We start from the raw sequence: 22,805 nt of genomic DNA on the forward strand, positions 1-22,805 counted from the left end.
AATTCTTTCGTTGGAGCTTGAATTTTGAAGTCAAACTTTTAAACTTAAAAAGTCAAACTTTTTTCATCAATCGAATTCGTGTTATCCGTTTCGATTCCAGTTAAATTAATGATTTCAAATGTTTCCACAAACTTTTTCTAACATATTTCATATTATAACATTTATCTATAACGTCACTTTTTACAAAATCATTTTTTTTTCTTATACAGCAGCGACGAGCTGTTCTTCTTTTTTTTATTTTTTATTTTTTATTTTTTCAGTCCAAATAAACCCACATAAAAGTTTCTATGATGGTTATTAAATTCTAAAAACTAGTTAATAACTTGATGTTTGTTGGGATTGATCCCTGGTTGATTTGATACAAGTTGAGAAAGAAGAAGTGGGATATATAAAATACGGTTTATATTTAATGAGATGGGTGTAATTCCAGATAAAAACATACAGAGTAATGGTCTGAGGGAGTGACGGGTGAGCGACAGGTCTTGGGTTCGATTCACGCAGCAGCCATTTTTTTTAGAAATGGTTTTATGAGGTTCGTGAATCCGAGGCCAACCTTATACTTGTTCAATATCGTTCTATGTATTTTTACTACAAAATGTAGGTGAGTTTCATTAATCCCTTTTTAAATGCTTTTGCAATATATATTTTTGGGACTGAGAATACATGCGCAATTTTTATAAATGTTTTACGAAATAGACACAAGTAAATGAAACTACATTATATAGTTGAATTATCGAAATCGAATATGCCCCTTTTTATTAAGTCTGGTAATCTAAGAATTTGGGAACAGACACCCTAATTGACGCGAATCCTAAAGATAGATCTATCGGGCCCAACAAGCCCCATCCAAAGTACCGGATGCTTTAGTAATTCGAAATTTATATCATGTCCGAAGGAGGATCCCGGAATGATAGGGATATTCTTATATGCATATTGTGAATGTCGATTACCAGGTGTTCAATCCATATGAATGATATTTTGTCTCTATGCATGGGATGTATGTTTATGAGAAATGGAAATATGAAATCTTGTGGTCTATTAAAATTATGAAATGATTATTTATGTTAAACTAATGAACTCACCAACCTTTAGGTTGACACTTGAAAGCATGTTTATTCTCAGGTATGAAAGAAATCTTCCGCTGTGCATTTGCTCATTTTAAAGATATTACTTGGAGTCATGCATGACATATTTCAAAAGACGTTGCATTCGAGTCGTCGCGTTCATCAAGATTATTATTAAGTCAACTATAGTTAGATATATTATAAAATGGTATGCCTGCCGTCAACTTTTGATGTAATGAAAGATTGTCTTTTCAAAAACGAATGCAATGTTTGTAAAATGTATCATATAGAGGTCAAGTACCTCGCGATGTAATCAACTGTTGTGAATCATTTATAATTGATATGGACTCCGTCCGGATGGATTAGGACGGGTCTCTACATAGTTAAAGTTGGTACTTTAGTATTTCCAGTAGATTTTGTTATTCTGGATATGGAAGAAGATTCTCGAGTTTCTCTTATATTAGGAAGACCATTCTTAAACACGGCTAAAGCAATAATACACGTGTTTGGTAAGAAACTGACCCTAAGTATAGAGGACGAGAGTGTTACCTTTTCTATTGATAGAGCCATGCAACAACCGCAATCTGCAGATGATACATGTTATTATATTCAAACTATAGATTCACATGTAGAATTGTTAGAAGAATTTCCAGAATTACAAGGAACGGGAGAATGTTCTTTAGGAGAAGGAACTGAACCAATTGATGAATCTGAAATGTTAGCCGCACTCATGGCTAATGAATACGAACCAACAATAGAAGAACTTCAAATGCTAAAAGAGGAAGACAGATATCGATACAAATCATTGATAGAAGAACCACCGACATTAGAGTTAAAACCACTTCCAAACCATTTGGAATACGCTTATTTACATGGTGAATCTGAATTACCGGTAATAATATCATCTTCTCTTACGGAAAATGAAAAATCTTAACTCTTTTCTCTGTTAAAAGCTCATAAACCAGCTATTGCATGGAAGATTCATGACATTAAAGGCATAAGTCCTTCGTATTGCACACATAAAATCCTTATGGAAGAAGGTCATAAAACATATGTGTAACGCCAACGAAGACTAAATCCTAATATGCAAGATGTTGTTAAGAAAGAAATTATTAAACTACTAGATGCAGGTTTAATTTATCCAATCTCCGATAGTCCATGGGTAAGCCCAGTTCAATGTGTACCTAAGAAGGGTGGCATGACTGTCATCACAAATGAAAAAAATGAGCTTATTCCTACAAGGAGTGTAACGGAATGGCGTGTTTGTATTGATTATAGAAAATTAAATGACGCCACCAGAAAAGATCACTTTCCCTTACCTTTCATTGATCAAATGTTGGAAAGGTTAGCCGGGAATAGTTACTATTGTTTTCTTGACGGTTTTTCCGGATACTTTCAAATTCCAATAGCACCCGAGGACCAAGAGAAAACCACGTTCACGTGCCCTTATGATACTTTTGCTTACAAACGCATGCCATTTGGACTTTGCAACACCCCTGCAACCTTTCAAAGGTGCATGATGGCGATTTTTCACGACATGATAGAAGAATGCATGGAAGTTTTCATGGATGACTTTTCAGTCTTTGGTGATACTTTTGAAACATATCTAGTTAATCTTGAACGAATGCTTATTAGATACGAGCAATCAAATCTAGTTCTTAATTAGGAGAAATGCTATTTCATGGTTAAAGAAGGCATCGTTCTTGGTCATAAAATTTCAAAGGAAGGAATTGAAGTGAATAGAGCTAAAGTAGATGTAATTGCTAAACTTCCACATCCCACCAATGTTAGAGGAGTTAGGAGTTTTCTAGGGCATGCCGGTTTTTACCGACGTTTCATAAAATATTTTTCTAAAATTGCCACTCTTATGAATAAACTCCTAGAAAAAGATGCTCCATTCATATTTTTGGATGAATGCATCAAATCTTTTAATATTCTTAAAGAAAAACTCACTAATGCACCGATCATGATAACTCCAAATTGGAATCTACCGTTTGAACTTTTGTGCGATGCAAGTGATTTAGCAATGGGAGCCGTTTTAGGACAAAGGATTGAAAAACGATTTCAACCTATTTATTATGCTAGTAAGACGTTACAAGGAGCACAAATGAATTACACAACTACTGAAAAAGAACTCCTTACTATTATCTTTGCTTTTGACAAATTTCGTTCATATCTAGTTCTAGCTAAAATGGTGGTCTATACTGACCATTCTGCTCTTAGATACCTATTTTCAAAACAAGATTCCAAACCACGATTAATACGTTGGATCTTACTCTTACAAGAATTCGATATTTAAATCAGAGAAAAAAAGGGAGCAGAAAATCTCGCAGCTGATCATCTTTTTCGTCTTGAAAATCCCGAATTAGAAGTTCTAAATGAATCGGCTATACAAGATAACTTTCCCGATGAATAACTTTTGAAGATCGATTATAGTGAAATTACATGGTTTGCAGACTATGCAAACTACTTAGTATGTGGATTCCTTGAAAAAGGGTTGTCGTACTAAAAACGAAAGAAATTATTTAGTGATATAAAACACTATTTCTGGGAAGATCCACATTTGTTTAAAAGTTGTCCCGATGGAATAATACGCCGATGCGTATTCGGAGATGAAGCTAGTCAAATCTTAAACCGTTGTCACACAGGACCAACAGGAGGGCATTATGGGCCTCAACTTACAGCAAGAAAAGTTTACGATGCTGGGTTCTATTGGCCTACAATTTTCAAAGACGCACACCTTCTCTGTAAATCCTGTGATGCTTGTCAAAGGGCCGGAAAAATAAGTCAACGTGATGAAATGCCACAAAATGTCATTCAAGTATGTGAAGTATTTGACGTTTGGGGTATTGAATTTATGGGTCCATTTCCAAAATCTCATAATAATCTCTACATTCTCGTTGCCATTGATTATGTATCTAAATGGGCGGAAGCACAAGCTCTCCCAACTAACGATGCATGAGTTGTAGTCAACTTCTTAAAACGTCTTTTTTCTAGGTTCGGAACACCGAAAGCTTTAATAAGTGATCGGGGTACTCATTTTTGTAATAATCAACTTGAGAAAGTTCTCAAAAGATATGGAGTAACTCATAAAATCTCCACTGCTTATCATCCACAAACAAGTGGACAAGTTGAAAATACCAACCGAGCTTTAAAACGTATTCTAGTGAAAACCGTAGGATCAAATCCGAAGGAATGGTCCATGAAATTAAAGGATGCACCCTGGGCTTTTAGAACAGCCTACAAAACTCCAATTGGAACCACACCTTTTAAACTTGTTTATGGAAAAGCATGTCACCTTCAAGTAAAAATTGAGCACAAAGCATTTTGGGCTTTGAAGACATGTAATCTTGATTTACATGAAGCCGGACGTCTACGGTTAAGTCAACTAAACGAATTAGAAGAACTAAGACATGAGGTATACGAAAATTCGTTAATCTATAAGGAAAGAACGAAGAAATGGCATGATAAAAGAATCAAAAGTTTAAAAGAATTTAAAGAAGGAGACAAAGTTCTTCTTTTCAATTCACGATTCAAGCTATTTCCTGGAAAATTGAAATCAAGATGGTCTGGACCATTCATAGTCAAAAGAGTTTTCCCGTAAGGGACAATAGAGTTGATAAATTCAAATGGGATTGAATTTAAAGTTAATGGTCACAGAGTTAAACATTACATACATGGTCCAATGGAAGTTGACAATGAAGTTAATCACAATTTCGATACCACAGCTAACTAAGTGTGGGAAAATTCGAATCTTTTAAGGGTAATATATATTTCTGTTAGAGTTAGATATTTTGTAGTTCTCGAGAATGGAATCCGGATGGTCTTTCCCTAGCAGACCCTAAAGAACTAGTCTTCTCCCTCCATTCTGAATTTTTATTTCTTTTAGGTTTTACGAGATGAAGAATTCCTTTGATCTGAACCATGGTCTAATACTACACGCTATGATTACTAAACGTAATAATAACACTTTCCCGAGTGAACTGGTATCATTCATAAGAGGCAAAATGGACGAAGTAAGGAAAGAACTCAGGAAAGATCATCATAAGACACATTTTGGTAAAGGAAAATCAAAATCCGCAACAAAAAGAAGAGCACGACACCTTGAAAGATGTCATAAATGCGGAAAATGGTCACACGAAGGTAAATGTTCGAACAATCAAACATATTCAAATATCGAATTTGTTACTCTATGCAGAGAAGGACCGTTCATATGTTTAGAAGAAAAGTTATTGAAGAATCGAGGTTACGCTTATGTAGCTATGGAAAACCAAATCACACAACTCTCCTATGAGTCAGCTAAAGCAGGTCTCTGAGAATTCTATCTCATAGGTAAGTATGTATAGTTTTTATTTGCTTTTACTTATTGCTTTCAACCTTTTGATAATAAACGCTGAATCGTTCGCTATAAAGTATTAAATTGATATTCAATAAAATTAGATATGCGAAACCGAAATTATTGATATCATACAAAAATTTATTACATCACTGCGACATTTACCGTTTATTCTTAAGGTATAAATATCTTTAATCAATCAATCCAAAATATTTCAAAAATTCGTCAGGAGTAAAACTAGGTAATATAGCCGAAATTACTTTATCCAAAAGAGGGGCGTATATTTTTGATAATATTTGATTGATTAAAGTGGGATAAAAGACCAAAAAGATTTTTAATTTTAATTTTTACTTTGTTTTTAAAATTAATATAAAAATATTAAATTATTATTTTAAATCTTTTTAAATCAATATATTTAAGTTTTTAAATATTTTAAAAAATTAATATTTTCAATATAAGTTTGTAAAATTAATGTATAAAAATATTAATAATATTAATATGAATTTTTAATTTTATGCATTTTAAATTTAAGTTTGGTGTGAATTTAAAAACAAAAATTTACTTTATTTCATTAAGTTAAAAATTTGATATTTAAAATTCGTCGTGAGTTGAAGACTAGGTCGTTGAACCGAAATTGCTTTACCCGAGGGCGGGACGAGAAATTTTGTTATCATTATTTTTTCTTATTGATTTAAAGTATGCCAAAAATATTTAAAAAAAACCCAAAAATCTTTGCTTTTAAAACAAAAGCTTTAAAATGACAAATTTTAAAATTTTGTCGAGGGACGGACTAGGTAAATGTACCGAAACAACCTCGTCCTAAATAAAAAGGAAAACAAAAATTTAAATTTAATTAATTGTTTTATTATTAAAGATTTAAAAAAAAAAAAAGAAATCCGCACTCGCGGAACTTGAAAGGGACCCACATCCGCACTCGCGGAGTTTGTAAAACCCAGAAAGGGTTAACTGGTCGAACATACAAGTCCCCAACACACCACACCCCATTTTCTGCGAAAAACACACACAAAACGCTCTCAAATTCGAAATTTTTCACCGTTAAACATCAAATTTTTTGCTATAATCATGTTGAGAAGGATCCTACCAAGAAGTTACTCAAGGAGATCGGTAATTTCTACATCTAAATACTCTTTAATTCGGATTTTTAGTGTTCTTGAATAAATTTATACCTAATATGATTTTGATGATTTCTAGTTTAATTATGCTTAAATTGTTTGTGTATTATGGTTGTATAACCTAGATTGATGCTATTTAACATGATTAGAAGCCTTAAACTTCAAATTTTGAGTAATCTAGGGTTTGTGTTCTTGAGCAAAATTGTGGCCTTTTGATATAAACAAGTTATGGCCGAATTTTGTTGTTAGTTTATACTAAATTGAGTAGTGTAACATGTTTAAGTTGCTAAATGATAAAAACTTTGATCCTAAACATGATTTTTGAATATTAAAGTGGACTTTTTGAGTCAAAAATGCATGAACTCGATTTAATTGATATGAATGCCATTTGGAACTCGTTTAATTGCTATAATGATTATTTTTAACATGATTTAGAAGATGAATGCTAAGGAACATTGTATACATTTTCATATATGTTTATTTGTAAAAGTGTAGAATTGTTAATATTGTGAAAATGCATATAAAGTTTAATATGGATTAAACATGTCATTATGATTGTTTTGATTTATGATTCTGATAACACTAATGCATATTTGGATGCACAAAAATTGTGTTTAATGTGTTTTGCAGACTGAAAGGGGTGAATCTTCATCCGCATCCCAGGCTCACAATGCTCCTCCTGAGAATGCAGAAGAACAGGAGATTAACGACCAATATAGACAAAATCTACCACATCAATTCATTTCATATTCAAATATAGAATTGGCAGATTTACACCCTAATTTAAGGTTTGACCTACATTGGATAGATTATCCAAAATATCAGAGGAACTTGCACACCCTTCAGTCTAATGTGTTTGAAGTACCCAGGGTAATAGATTGGGAACCGTTAGAAACAGTGGGATTGGCCGATCCAATCAGAGAATTACTTACACAAAGGTATGGTAATTCTACTTTTAATGATTGGAAACGTTTGTTTAATATACGTAGGCGTGTATATAGAGAATGGTGTGTGAAATTATTATGTAGTGTTGAAATAAATGATCGGGTAGCTACCTTAACCGATCGGAGTTTTATTAGATTTTTATTAGGAGGTGTGATGCACCATATGTCTCTACTAGACATGGCTCAGGCTTTGTGTATATATACGCCTGAGGAACTACCATCTACTGATTGTCAAAGGTTGATAGTTAATGGTAGGAGGGTTGATGAAAATTTTGATATGAATGGAATATGGAGTAGAATGACTAGACATAACCGATTTTGTGGGGGGAATAACTCTTATACTGATATTGATAGAGCTGAGCTAAGAGTAATCAATAGGTTCTTAGCAAACTCTATTACACAGCGAGGTAGGAACAAAGAGAAGGTAAATGAGAATGATTTATTTTATCTCATGTGTATTCGAGACCCACAGAGCGTTGTGAGTATACCTTATTGTGTGGGTTATTATTTATCGGCTATGGTTAGGAGTATACGGCCTAATAGTATAATAGAAGGTGGTATCTTTGTTACTTTAATTGCTGAGTATCTCGGTATCGATAGAAGTCAGAGGGGATTAATAATTGCAGCACCAGAACCCTGTGATACAATTGGTTTGAAAGTATATCATGGTGCTAAGGTTTTAAAGAAACGACATAACGCTGCAGCACCATATGATGGCCATCATCCACAGTTCGAAAGAGATCAGCAGCAAGGTAATGCGGGAGGGGAATCAGATGACAGAAATATAAATTTTTATGGCTCAACATGAGTATGAAATGGCTAGACAACGACCATTTCAAGATTGACAGTATCATCAAAACCAAATCATAAGTCATTGTGGACACATAAATATAAACTACATTCCTACTCCAATGCCCGTATTTCCTCCCTGGACTATACAGACCCGACCACCGTACCCTACATATGACCCAGCTCAAGCATTCTACAGCACTTACGGCTATGAATGGAATCCCTACTGGCACCATCCTCATCAACCCTAATTTTCTTTTATGCCTATTTTTATTTATTTGGTAACTTGTAATTTTATACTTTTAATATTTCTTTTGATACTATAATAGTTTTTATAATTTTCTAACTTTTATTATTAGATTTTTAATAATTTTTGAATGTGGGGTGATATACCCAACTTCAAAAATATGTATATATATGTTTGTAGTTTATCTCATGTATAAAATAGGGTAAAACAGCGCATTTTCAAAGACTGGCATTAAGTTCAGCAAAAGCAACTAATTTTGACGACAAGATGCAAAATATATGTGAAATAACAACTGCAGGAATGAACAAATGATGTGCACCATTTATCATTCAACATAAACAACAATATGTTTGGAAACTTTGGTAAAATTTAATCATTTTTCTACGCTAATCACCCTCAATAATTTAAATTGTTACTGATTTCTTGCAAATGAGTGCATTGCAAGATCTTAAGTGTAGGAAGGGGTTAAATTCTTTCGGATTTAAAAAAAAAATTAATTTAAACACTTGGTTACCATTAAAAATACTAGTAACGCAGTAGTTGTATTAGAATCTAGTGCTCTCTGATAATAAAGAACAGCCCTAGTCTTATATACTGACTACCTAATTCTAGTAAAAAATTTCAAAATTTTCAACTAAATGAACTCAAAATCATGTTTATACATATTTATGAACGATAAAACTAGGTGTTAACACCGAAATTATTGTTACCTCGGAGAGGACATAAATTGAGAAACAACCTAAAATGCTTGAATTCATTTAAAATGGAATAGAGGAAAATAAAAAGGCAAAGAAAGAAAAATAAAAGCCAAGTGTGGAAAAAATTTACCAAGTTATTTAAAACATATATCACATATTTATGTACAAATAATTGAAGATACTTTTGTTCTGGACAATTTTATCAGTTTTACCCGATTTCTTATAATATATTTGAAAGAAATGTGCCACTTGATTTAAAAGGAAGTAAAGTCTTCCGAGAAAAATACATGCGCTTCTTGATTAAGGTCAGGAAGTTTTCTCGAAAATCAGCTGGAAATCCACGGACCTCAGCATCAAATGAAAGGACCCGTCCTAATCCATCCGGACGAAGTCCATATCGATTATAAACGATTCACAACAGTTGATTACATCACGAGGTACTTGACCTCTATATGATACATTTTACAAACATTGCATTCGTTTTTGGAAAAAACAATCTTTCATTTCATCGAAAGTTAACGACATGCATACCATTTCATAATATATCTAACTATAATTGACTAAATAATAATCTTGATGAACTCAATGACTCGAATGCAACGTCTTTTGAAATATGTCATGAATGACTCCAAGTAATATCTTGAAAATGGGCAAATGCACAGCGGAAGATTTCTTTCATACCTGAGAATAAACATGCTTTAAAGTGTCAACCAAAAGGTTGGTGAGTTCATTAGTTTAACATAAATAATCATTTCATAATTTTAATAGACCACAAGATTTCATATTTCTCATAAACATACGTCCCATGCATAGAGACAAAAATATCATTCATATGGATTGAACACCTGGTAACCGACATTCACAATATGCATATAAGAATATCCCCATTATTCCGGGATCCTCCTTCGGACATGATATAAATTTCGAAGTACTAAAGCATCCGGTACTTTGGATGGGGCTTGTTGGGCCCGATAGATCTATCTTTAGAGTTCGCGTCAATTAGGGTGTATGTTCCCTAATTCTTAGATTACCAGACTTAATAAAAAGGGGCATATTCGGTTTAATAATCCAGCCATAGAATGTAGTTTTAAGTACTTATGTCTATTTCGTCAAACATTTATGTGACGATCGCTCCAAATCCATATGGACAATACGTCATTCATTGATTTCATTGCGAGGTATTTGACCTCTATATGATACGTTTTGTAAACATTGCATTCTTTTGAAAAGGCACACCATAAATGAATATTTAAATCGAAGGTTTTCAACATCTGATGATTTCTACATATAGACAATCACTGTAAATAATAGTTTACAATAGTACTTCCGTTGACAGTACAGTCAAAATAAGATACATGGTGATGATTTGGTGAATGCAACGTTTCCTTGAAAAATATGCCATGTATGACTCCATGCACATAGCTTGTCTAACATATAAGCAAACAGCGGAAGACTTCTAGGAAACCTGAGAATAAACATGCTTCAAGTGTCAACACAAAGGTTGGTGAGTTCATAGTTTTAATATTACACATAATCCGTATATCAATGTGGATTACAAAAGTTCAGTTGTTTTATTCAAAACGTTTATCAATAGGTTTTACATAAAAGGTGGATCACAAGATTTCAGTTGTTTCATCCGAAACGTTTATCAATCGGTTCTACAAAATTGAGCACCCTGGTAACTAAACTTTAACGTTTATATAATTTGTACCCTTTGTATAATCATCTTAATAATACACGCAAACCAACGTGTACGCTTCTCAAATAGCATACGTCCGTTAAAAGGCTAGTGCTCTAGCTCAGACGGGGATATCAAGCCCTATGGATCCATATACTACTACTCGCGCCCACCAGTTCTTATAACCGGCAGTTACTAGTTACCAAAGCTAAGGGATTTTCGGTTCAAACTCAGTGTAGAATTTAGTATGTACTTGTATCCATTGCGTTTAAAATAAAGCGCATGTATTCTCAGCCTAAAAATATATATTGCAAAAGCAATTAAAAAGGGAGCAAATGAAACTCACGCATATAAATATTGTATATCGGTTAATAAAGCATTTGCATGTATTCTCAGCCCAAAAATGTAGAGAGTAAAAGGGATCATATGAAACTCACACATATAAATATTGTATATCGGTTAATAAAGCATTTGCATGTATTCTCAGCCCAAAAATGTAGAGAGTAAAAGGGATTTTATGAAACTCACTCAAATCAGTTTTAGTTTTTGTATTCATTTTATAAAACAGTGCATGTATTCTCAGTCCCAAAAATATATATAAAAGGGAGCAAATGAAACTCACAGTTTAATATTGATATACAATATTGCAGGAAAGCACGTAGACGCATTGGAGATAATAAGCACGAGGTTTGATTCACAAAAATACCCCCGAATATTACCCATAACCTCCTTGGCAATAACCCATATTTTCCTTAGCTCTAGCTTTCTCGGAAACTCGTTTTGAAAAATTACTTGGACAGCACTCCGTCGTAATATTTTATGTACATTATTATTTTTGTATCGCAAAAATAATAACACTAATAATAAAAATAATAAGATTAATAATAATCTTATTAATAATAATAATAATAATAATAATAATAATAATAATAATAATAATAATAATAATAATAATAATAATAAAATAAATAAATACGGAGTAAAAATAATATATATGTGTGTGTGATTTATCTGGCCAAAACTCGAGAATTTATAGCACTTGGCCTGAAATTTTGCCTCATGCGATCGCATGGATTTTGGGCATGATGGCCATGCGATCGCATGGCCTCAATTTCCAGCTCAGAATCATTTGTCCATTTGTTTGTCGACATGATAAAATATTAATATAATATATATAATTTAAATAATTAATTATATATTATATTAAATTCACGTGCATAGTTGACTTGTAATTTTTGTTCCGATAAGTCGTACGTCATCACTCGACTTATGTTCCGGTTCCAGTTTTTCGAATGTCCTTTCGTACCTTTAGAAAACTTGCATTTTACGTTTCGTGTCACGTACCTTTGTCAAAATATAGTCTTAAATTATCCATAAACTATACCACTCATAGTATATCTTAAACTTTCAAATGTTTTGGTCATTTACTTCTATAAATCATCGTCTCGCTATTTGTTAATATATATATATAATATATACATTTTCATTTTGGAAATAGTGTTACTGTAGCAAAGTTACTGTAGCAAAGGTCATTTTTTACTGTAGCAATTCACTGTAGCAAAGTCAATTTCACTGTAGCAAATAGTGATTTTTGAAAACACTGTAGCATTTTGGGTACTGTATCAATTTGAAAATACTGTAGCAAATTAGTATTTTACTTGTTCATCTTAAACGTTTTAGTTAACTTATCTAAATATCAATCGAATCAATAATCGAATGTTACTATTGTTTACTAAATAACTTGAAATCATATATATTCAAATAGATATATAAACCAATAAGTTTAATGTACGGTATCATGCAATTAAAACTTTGTTACGTTTTCAAGTTATAGTATATATATGTATCTGTTTACATATAATGGTTCGCGAATTGTTGAGAACAACCGAAGGGTAATTGAATAGTTCAAAATTTTGAGATTCAACTTCATAGGCTTTGCTTATCGTGTCGAAGTCATTTATCATTTAAGATTAAGTTTAAATTTAGTCGAAATTTCCGGGTCATCACAGTACCTACCCGTTAAAGAAATTTCGTCCCGAAATTTGAGTGAGGTCGTCATGGCTAACAATAAAAATGTTTTCATGACGAATATGTGTTGATAAATAGAATTTTTATCACCGTTGAATAATATGGATAAAACAATCCAATTACTCGAAGCGTATGAGAGAAGTTATCGTAATAGAGTGAAATGGAGAATAGAGATTCGTCTTATCTCTTGACGTAGTAACGTTTGATTTTCGGAATTCAAGGAAATTAAAAGAAAATCTTTGAAATATATACAGGATTTGATTCACCGGGATTTAAGGAAATTAGGATCCACTTTAATTAAATGTGGTAACCTGCCCTGGCTACTTTGTCCGGTATTTCTATTATAAATTGACTTCTTCCGTTTCATAATATTCACCACCCTTAAAACTTTCTTCCCCAATTAATACATTAAAAAAAATTGTGAAAATGCTCAATCCAGTTCTGGTTCTTGACCTAATATTGACGTTTGCCACAATCATCCTTCTTTTCCAGCTCCCACCAGAAGAATCTGTTTATTTCTATTATGGTCTAGGGATTGTTGTATTTATCATTCTCCCGTGTCTTTATATTGCTATACGCATTGATATACACGGTTTGTAATTTCAGGTTTGTTATCGGGCTTTTTATCTCCCCTTATATTTTAATGTCCCTACTCCTGTCTTTTATAATCATTGTCATTCACAGTTAATACTCCCTCCTATTTGCTGCGATTTATACTCCAATTTCTATTTCGGAGCTTTGTCCCTTCGTTTCTTCTTCTTGCGATTAGGCATCTCTTGTAATGGTCCAGAATTCGTAGGTATAGAGTTTTGGATGGACATAGTTATTGTTCTGAGAAGGTAATCGTAATGGCACGATCTTGATTTGTCAAATTACCAAATTATCCGGAAAAGACCGAATCATCAAGAAAAATATTTTCTTGATATGTTTAGAGGTTAAAAGAGTTATGTAACATGGTTCATGATGAGGGTGGGATCTGTGAACCTTTATCACGTTCCATTAGAAACTCAGCATGACTTACTGTAATATAATCACGTTGATCAAGTGTCATTATATTATATTAACTCATGCTTCAGTTCCCAACACTACTTCAAAACATCCATTTTTTTTTTTTTTGAATTTTTCAGATTTTTGAAACTAAAATAGTTTCTTTTATGATGTAACACAGATAGCGTGAAGAGATAAATAATTTCGGATGATAATAGTTATGAAGATATCTTCAGAAATATCGAAGATATTTATAATGAAAGATATGATAATATCTTAGAATTTCTAATATCGAAGGATGATGAAGAATATGTTCCGCAAGAATTTGAAATAAGTAAGGAGCAAGATATTCGCTAAATATTTCATCAAAACAGAATCATCTAGATTCTTTATGTATAAGTTTAGTCCCTGTGACTTGTCCACAGTCTCCTTTATGGTTTGCTCAATCCGTTTTTCAATTCCAAACCTTCTATTTTTCTCAGCTTTACCACCATACTATTCTTTATCATCAAACTTTTGACTGTTAAAGTTGTTTACCGTTTTTGCTGCTTTATCAGCATTTTTCCAAAATTAGGAGGACTAGTTTCACAGTTTGGGGTGTTTTTTCAGAAACTTCACATTCGAAGTATCTAAGTCTAGAAGATAGATGTTATATGTTTATATATAACTGTTGTCGTAGAAAACGCTGCGAGATTCAAAATACTGATTGTTAATTCCCGGTGGTTGGTATGGCAATTACCGTTACAAGATGTGGATGAGTACATGATCAGATTTCAAGGTATATATAGTGATTTCCGGAGAGATTTAAATAGTAGAGTGACGGAGTCGTTGGTACATTTACTGCTAATATGATGGGATATAAAAGGTTCCCCGGTAACAACAATAGAAAGGGTAATCCTATATGTCAAGGTTTAATTAAGACTTATCCAAATGAAGTTGACTTGCTGAAGTTGTGACAAAACTGGATACTTGAAAAGGAATTGTAAGATTATTTTCAGTAATAATAATGCCGAAGGATTTATCACAGATACGTGTTAAAGTTTTACTTAGGTTTCGAGAGCTTTCCAGATGTATGATTATAAGTACAAATCTTTCTTCTCGTAGATATCGTGTAGTTGGTTTGTCTTCTCGTTTGTTCATTAGTTGAAGTGTTTCCAATAATTTCGATGGGTTTGAACGCAAAATGTAATCATATGATGTTCTAGTACTGTTCTGAATTCAAAGCATGGTTTTCGAAGCATGGTTTTGAAAGATGTAGGAATCTAAGAGTGATGTTTTTCGTTTAATCTTGACTTGGATTCTGATCTATCGAAATCAGAATATGAAATTGAATGAAAATGGTTATTCTGCGATGAACAGATACGTATATCTATAGGTTTGAGCAGTATAGTTAATGATTGCTGAATCAGAATTGAAGAATGTATAGTGTAACATATTAATGTGGAATTTATATATTTCTAGGGTATTACCTACCCGTTAAAATATTCTCATCATTAACAGTTTGTACAAAAGGATTTTCAATTACAATCTTTATGAAAATATATGTATGTATATTTCCTTCGGATGTAATATAGATTTAATGAGTTATTAAACTCATTTGATTTTCGGTTGGAACTAGAAACGAATAATCTCTTCTATATTAAAGATTACATAATCATCGCAGGATATTTCTCCAATGAAGTTATGAATTAATACTTCATCGTTTATGGTTATTAGTATTCTTCGGTGTCTACGGTGCGTATGAGGTTGATACTCGTGGGACAGATTGTGAGGTTAAGGTTTACGTTGCGGATGTTGTTGTTGTCGGTACTGGTACCGTTGTTGGTTGTGCTGCTGGTTCTGGTGGTGCTACCGGTGCTGCCTGTGATGCCTGCAAATTGTGCATCATATTCTCCAAAGCCACAACTCGAGCGCGAAGCTCGTTAACTTCTTCTATTATTCCGGGATGATTGGCGGTTGGTACGAGAGGATGAATAAAGTTTAAAATTCTAGTTATCATATAATCGTTGCGAAATATCCTGGAAATGAGGGTAAAGATAGTGTTTCGAACGGGTTCGCCGGTAAGTGCCTCAGGTTCCTCACTAAAAGGTGAATTCGGTTGGTGGAAAGGATCGCCTTCCTCTTGTCTCCATTGATTAAGTTGATTACGAACCCATCCCCAATTCATCCAGAATTGGTGATGACTGATTGGTTGATTCATTCCGGTTACACTGCTTTCGGAACTCAGGTGGAAATTCATATCGGAATCCGAAGAACTCGAATTACTTGCAGAATTCATCTTACACGGTTAGATAAATAATTTTCGATGTGAAATGATTTTCGGATATCGGATGATATTCTAATTACATAGAATACCTTTATATAGTACAAAGGATCCGCGAATTACGGAGAAACTTTCGGAAACTGTCAAGTAAAGGTAACAGTAACAGATACGCTAAGATATTCATTTTGTCTATACACTAGTCATGCAATCCATGCAATAAGGTGTGTCTAGACTACAAATGATAAGCAGGTAATTTTCCACACAAGGAATGATAAGCAGGTAATTTCTAACAAAAAAAATTATAAGCAACAACTTTTATCATGCAGACATGGTCGAAGTCCAGACTCACTAATGTATCCTAACAATAACCAGTTAGACACACTAATGCAAATTCTGGTTCGCTAAGACCAACGCTCTGATACCAACTGTGACGATCGCTCCAAATCCATATGGACAATACGTCATTCATTGATTTCATTGTGAGGTATTTGACCTCTATATGATACGTTTTGTAAACATTGCATTCTTTTGAAAAGGCACACCATAAATGAATATTTAAATCAAAGGTTTTCAACATCTGATGATTTCTACATATAGACAATCACTGTAAATAATAGTTTACAATAGTACTTCCGTTGACAGTACAGTCAAAATAAGATACATGGTGATGATTTGGTGAATGCAACGTTTCCTTGAAAAATATGCCATGTATGACTCCATGCACATAGCTTGTCTAACATATAAGCAAACAGCGAAAGACTTCTAGGAAACCTGAGAATAAACATGCTTCAAGTGTCAACACAAAGGTTGGTGAGTTCATAGTTTTAATATTACACATAATCCGTATATCAATGTGGATTACAAAAGTTCAGTTGTTTTATTCAAAACGTTTATCAATAGGTTTTACATAAAAGGTGGATCACAAGATTTCAGTTGTTTCATCCGAAATGTTTATCAATCGGTTCTACAAAATTGAGCACCCTGGTAACTAAACTTTAACGTTTATATAATTTGTACCCTTTGTATAATCATCTTAATAATACACGCAAACCAACGTGTACGCTTCTCAAATAGCATACGTCCGTTAAAAGGCTAGTGCTCTAGCTCGGACGGGGATATCAAGCCCTATGGATCCATATACTACTACTCGCGCCCACCAGTTCTTATAACCGGCAGTTACTAGTTACCAAAGCTAAGGGATTTTCGGTTCAAACTCAGTGTAGAATTTAGTATGTACTTGTATCCATTGCGTTTAAAATAAAGCGCATGTATTCTCAGCCCAAAAATATATATTGCAAAAGCAATTAAAAAGGGAGCAAATGAAACTCACGCATATAAATATTGTATATCGGTTAATAAAGCATTTGCATGTATTCTCAGCCCAAAAATGTAGAGAGTAAAAGGGATCATATGAAACTCACACATATAAATATTGTATATCGGTTAATAAAGCATTTGCATGTATTCTCAGCCCAAAAATGTAGAGAGTAAAAGGGATTTTATGAAACTCACTCAAATCAGTTTTAGTTTTTGTATTCATTTTATAAAACAGTGCATGTATTCTCAGTCCCAAAAATATATATAAAAGGGAGCAAATGAAACTCACAGTTTAATATTGATATACAATATTGCAGGAAAGCACGTAGACGCATTGGAGATAATAAGCACGAGGTTTGATTCACAAAAATACCCCCGAATATTACCCATAACCTCCTTGGCAATAACCCATATTTTCCTTAGCTCTAGCTTTCTCGGAAACTCGTTTTGAAAAATTACTTGGACAGCACTCCGTCGTAATATTTTATGTACATTATTATTTTTGTATCGCAAAAATAATAACACTAATAATAAAAATAATAAGATTAATAATAATCTTATTAATAATAATAATAATAATAATAATAATAATAATAATAATAATAATAATAAAATAAATAAATACGGAGTAAAAATAATATATATGTGTGTGTGATTTATCTGGCCAAAACTCGAGAATTTATAGCACTTGGCCTGAAATTTTGCCTCATGCGATCGCATGGATTTTGGGCATGATGGCCATGCGATCGCATGGCCTCAATTTCCAGCTCAGAATCATTTGTCCATTTGTTTGTCGACATGATAAAATATTAATATAATATATATAATTTAAATAATTAATTATATATTATATTAAATTCACGTGCATAGTTGACTTGTAATTTTTGTTCCGATAAGTCGTACGTCATCACTCGACTTATGTCCCGGTTCCAGTTTTTCGAATGTCCTTTCGTACCTTTAGAAAACTTGCATTTTACGTTTCGTGTCACGTACCTTTGTCAAAATATAGTCTTAAATTATCCATAAACTATACCACTCATAGTATATCTTAAACTTTCAAATGTTTTGGTCATTTACTTCTATAAATCATCGTCTCGCTATTTGTTAATATATATATATAATATATACATTTTCATTTTGGAAATAGTGTTACTGTAGCAAAGTTACTGTAGCAAAGGTCATTTTTTACTGTAGCAATTCACTGTAGCAAAGTCAATTTCACTGTAGCAAATAGTGATTTTTGAAAACACTGTAGCATTTTGGGTACTGTATCAATTTGAAAATACTGTAGCAAATTAGTATTTTACTTGTTCATCTTAAACGTTTTAGTTAACTTATCTAAATATCAATCGAATCAATAATCGAATGTTACTATCGTTTACTAAATAACTTGAAATCATATATATTCAAATAGATATATAAACCAATAAGTTTAATGTACGGTATCATGCAATTAAAACTTTGTTACGTTTTCAAGTTATAGTATATATATGTATCTGTTTACATATAATGGTTCGCGAATTGTTGAGAACAACCGAAGGGTAATTGAATAGTTCAAAATTTTGAGATTCAACTTCATAGGCTTTGCTTATCGTGTCGAAGTCATTTATCATTTAAGATTAAGTTTAAATTTAGTCGAAATTTCCGGGTCATCACAGTACCTACCCGTTAAAGAAATTTCGTCCCGAAATTTGAGTGAGGTCGTCATGGCTAACAATAAAAATGTTTTCATGACGAATATGTGTTGATAAATAGAATTTTTATCACCGTTGAATAATATGGATAAAACAATCCAATTACTCGAAGCGTATGAGAGAAGTTATCGTAATAGAGTGAAATGGAGAATAGAGATTCGTCTTATCTCTTGACGTAGTAACGTTTGATTTCCGGAATTCAAGGAAATTAAAAGAAAATCTTTGAAATATATACAGGATTTGATTCACCGGGATTTAAGGAAATTAGGATCCACTTTAATTAAATGTGGTAACCTGCCCTGGCTACTTTGTCCGGTATTTCCATTATAAATTGACTTCTTCCGTTTCATAATATTCACCACCCTTAAAACTTTCTTCCCCAATTAATACATTAAAAAAAATTGTGAAAATGCTCAATCCAGTTCTGGTTCTTGACCTAATATTGACGTTTGCCACAATCATCCTTCTTTTCCAGCTCCCACCAGAAGAATCTGTTTATTTCTATTATGCTCTAGGGATTGTTGTATTTATCATTCTCCCGTGTCTTTATATTGCTATACGCATTGATATACACGGTTTGTAATTTCAGGTTTGTTATCGGGCTTTTTATCTCCCCTTATATTTTAATGTCCCTACTCCTGTCTTTTATAATCATTGTCATTCACAGTTAATACTCCCTCCTATTTGCTGCGATTTATACTCCAATTTCTATTTCGGAGCTTTGTCCCTTCGTTTCTTCTTCTTGCGATTAGGCATCTCTTGTAATGGTCCAGAATTCGTAGGTATAGAGTTTTGGATGGACATAGTTATTGTTCTGAGAAGGTAATCGTAATGGCACGATCTTGATTTGTCAAATTACCAAATTATCCGGAAAAGACCGAATCATCAAGAAAAATATTTTCTTGATATGTTTAGAGGTTAAAAGAGTTATGTAACATGGTTCATGATGAGGGTGGGATCTGTGAACCTTTATCACGTTCCATTAGAAACTCAGCATGACTTACTGTAATATAATCACGTTGATCAAGTGTCATTATATTATATTAACTCATGCTTCAGTTCCCAACACTACTTCAAAACATCCATTTTTTTTTTTTTGAATTTTTCAGATTTTTGAAACTAAAATAGTTTCTTTTATGATGTAACACAGATAGCGTGAAGAGATAAATAATTTCGGATGATAATAGTTATGAAGATATCTTCAGAAATATCGAAGATATTTATAATGAAAGATATGATAATATCTTAGAATTTCTAATATCGAAGGATGATGAAGAATATGTTCCGCAAGAATTTGAAATAAGTAAGGAGCAAGATATTCGCTAAATATTTCATCAAAACAGAATCATCTAGATTCTTTATGTATAAGTTTAGTCCCTGTGACTTGTCCACAGTCTCCTTTATGGTTTGCTCAATCCGTTTTTCAATTCCAAACCTTCTCTTTTTCTCAGCTTTACCACCATACTATTCTTTATCATCAAACTTTTGACTGTTAAAGTTGTTTACCGTTTTTGCTGCTTTATCAGCATTTTTCCAAAATTAGGAGGACTAGTTTCACAGTTTGGGGTGTTTTTTCAGAAACTTCACATTCGAAGTATCTAAGTCTAGAAGATAGATGTTATATGTTTATATATAACTGTTGTCGTAGAAAACGCTGCGAGATTCAAAATACTGATTGTTAATTCCCGGTGGTTGGTATGGCAATTACCGTTACAAGATGTGGATGAGTACATGATCAGATTTCAAGGTATATATAGTGATTTCCGGAGAGATTTAAATAGCAGAGTGACGGAGTCGTTGGTACATTTACTGCTAATATGATGGGATATAAAAGGTTCCCCGGTAACAACAATAGAAAGGGTAATCCTATATGTCAAGGTTTAATTAAGACTTATCCAAATGAAGTTGACTTGCTGAAGTTGTGACAAAACTGGATACTTGAAAAGGAATTGTAAGATTATTTTCAGTAATAATAATGCCGAAGGATTTATCACAGATACGTGTTAAAGTTTTACTTAGGTTTCGAGAGCTTTCCAGATGTATGATTATAAGTACAAATCTTTCTTCTCGTAGATATCGTGTAGTTGGTTTGTCTTCTCGTTTGTTCATTAGTTGAAGTGTTTCCAATAATTTCGATGGGTTTGAACGCAAAATGTAATCATATGATGTTCTAGTACTGTTCTGAATTCAAAGCATGGTTTTCGAAGCATGGTTTTGAAAGATGTAGGAATCTAAGAGTGATGTTTTTCGTTTAATCTTGACTTGGATTCTGATCTATCGAAATCAGAATATGAAATTGAATGAAAATGGTTATTCTGCGATGAACAGATACGTATATCTATAGGTTTGAGCAGTATAGTTAATGATTGCTGAATCAGAATTGAAGAATGTATAGTGTAACATATTAATGTGGAATTTATATATTTCTAGGGTATTACCTACCCGTTAAAATATTCTCATCATTAACTACTGTAGCAATTCACTGTAGCAAAGTCAATTTCACTGTAGCAAATAGTGATTTTTGAAAACACTGTAGCATTTTGGGTACTGTATCAATTTGAAAATACTGTAGCAAATTAGTATTTTACTTGTTCATCTTAAACGTTTTAGTTAACTTATCTAAATATCAATCGAATCAATAATCGAATGTTACTATCGTTTACTAAATAACTTGAAATCATATATATTCAAATAGATATATAAACCAATAAGTTTAATGTACGGTATCATGCAATTAAAACTTTGTTACGTTTTCAAGTTATAGTATATATATGTATCTGTTTACATATAATGGTTCGCGAATTGTTGAGAACAACCGAAGGGTAATTGAATAGTTCAAAATTTTGAGATTCAACTTCATAGGCTTTGCTTATCGTGTCGAAGTCATTTATCATTTAAGATTAAGTTTAAATTTAGTCGAAATTTCCGGGTCATCACAATTTATAAAAGCAGCGCATGTATTCTCAGTCCCAAAAATATAGATTTCAAAAGCATTTAAAAGGGGAGTAATGAAACTCATGCAAAGATCAGTTTTAGTATTTGTATCCATTTCATAAAACAGTTATAAAGCAGCGCATGTATTCTCAGCCCAAAAATGTAAAGAGTAAAAGGGCAAATGAAACTCACGCATCTAAATATTGTAAAACAGTTAATAAAGCATTTGCATGTATTCTCAGCCCAAAAATGTAAAGAGTAAAAAGGGAGCAAATGAAACTCACGCATATAAATATTGTAAAATAGTTAATAAAACAGTGCATGTATTCTCAGTCCCAAAAATGTAAAGAGTAAAAGGGAATCAAATGAAACTCACCTATTGTATTTTGTAGTAAAAATACATATGACTATATTGAACAATGCACGGTTGGCCTCGGATTCACGAACCTATATCATTTGTATATTTATTAATATATATAATCGAAATTGAATAAATTCATATATTATAACTTATGTTATATATTATGTATATTTAATTTGTGTATACAAAAACGATTAGTGTTTAGATAGTTATATTAATATATATTCAGTTAGTTTTATATTAAAAATACCTGATTTGTTATATATGAATATTCGTATAAAATTCGTTAATATGATTAATACATACTTTTGTGTAATATTACCTATAAATAT

This window comes from Rutidosis leptorrhynchoides, chromosome 4 (assembly GCF_046630445.1).
Source record: "Rutidosis leptorrhynchoides isolate AG116_Rl617_1_P2 chromosome 4, CSIRO_AGI_Rlap_v1, whole genome shotgun sequence".
Classification (NCBI taxonomy): Eukaryota; Viridiplantae; Streptophyta; class Magnoliopsida; order Asterales; family Asteraceae; genus Rutidosis; species Rutidosis leptorrhynchoides.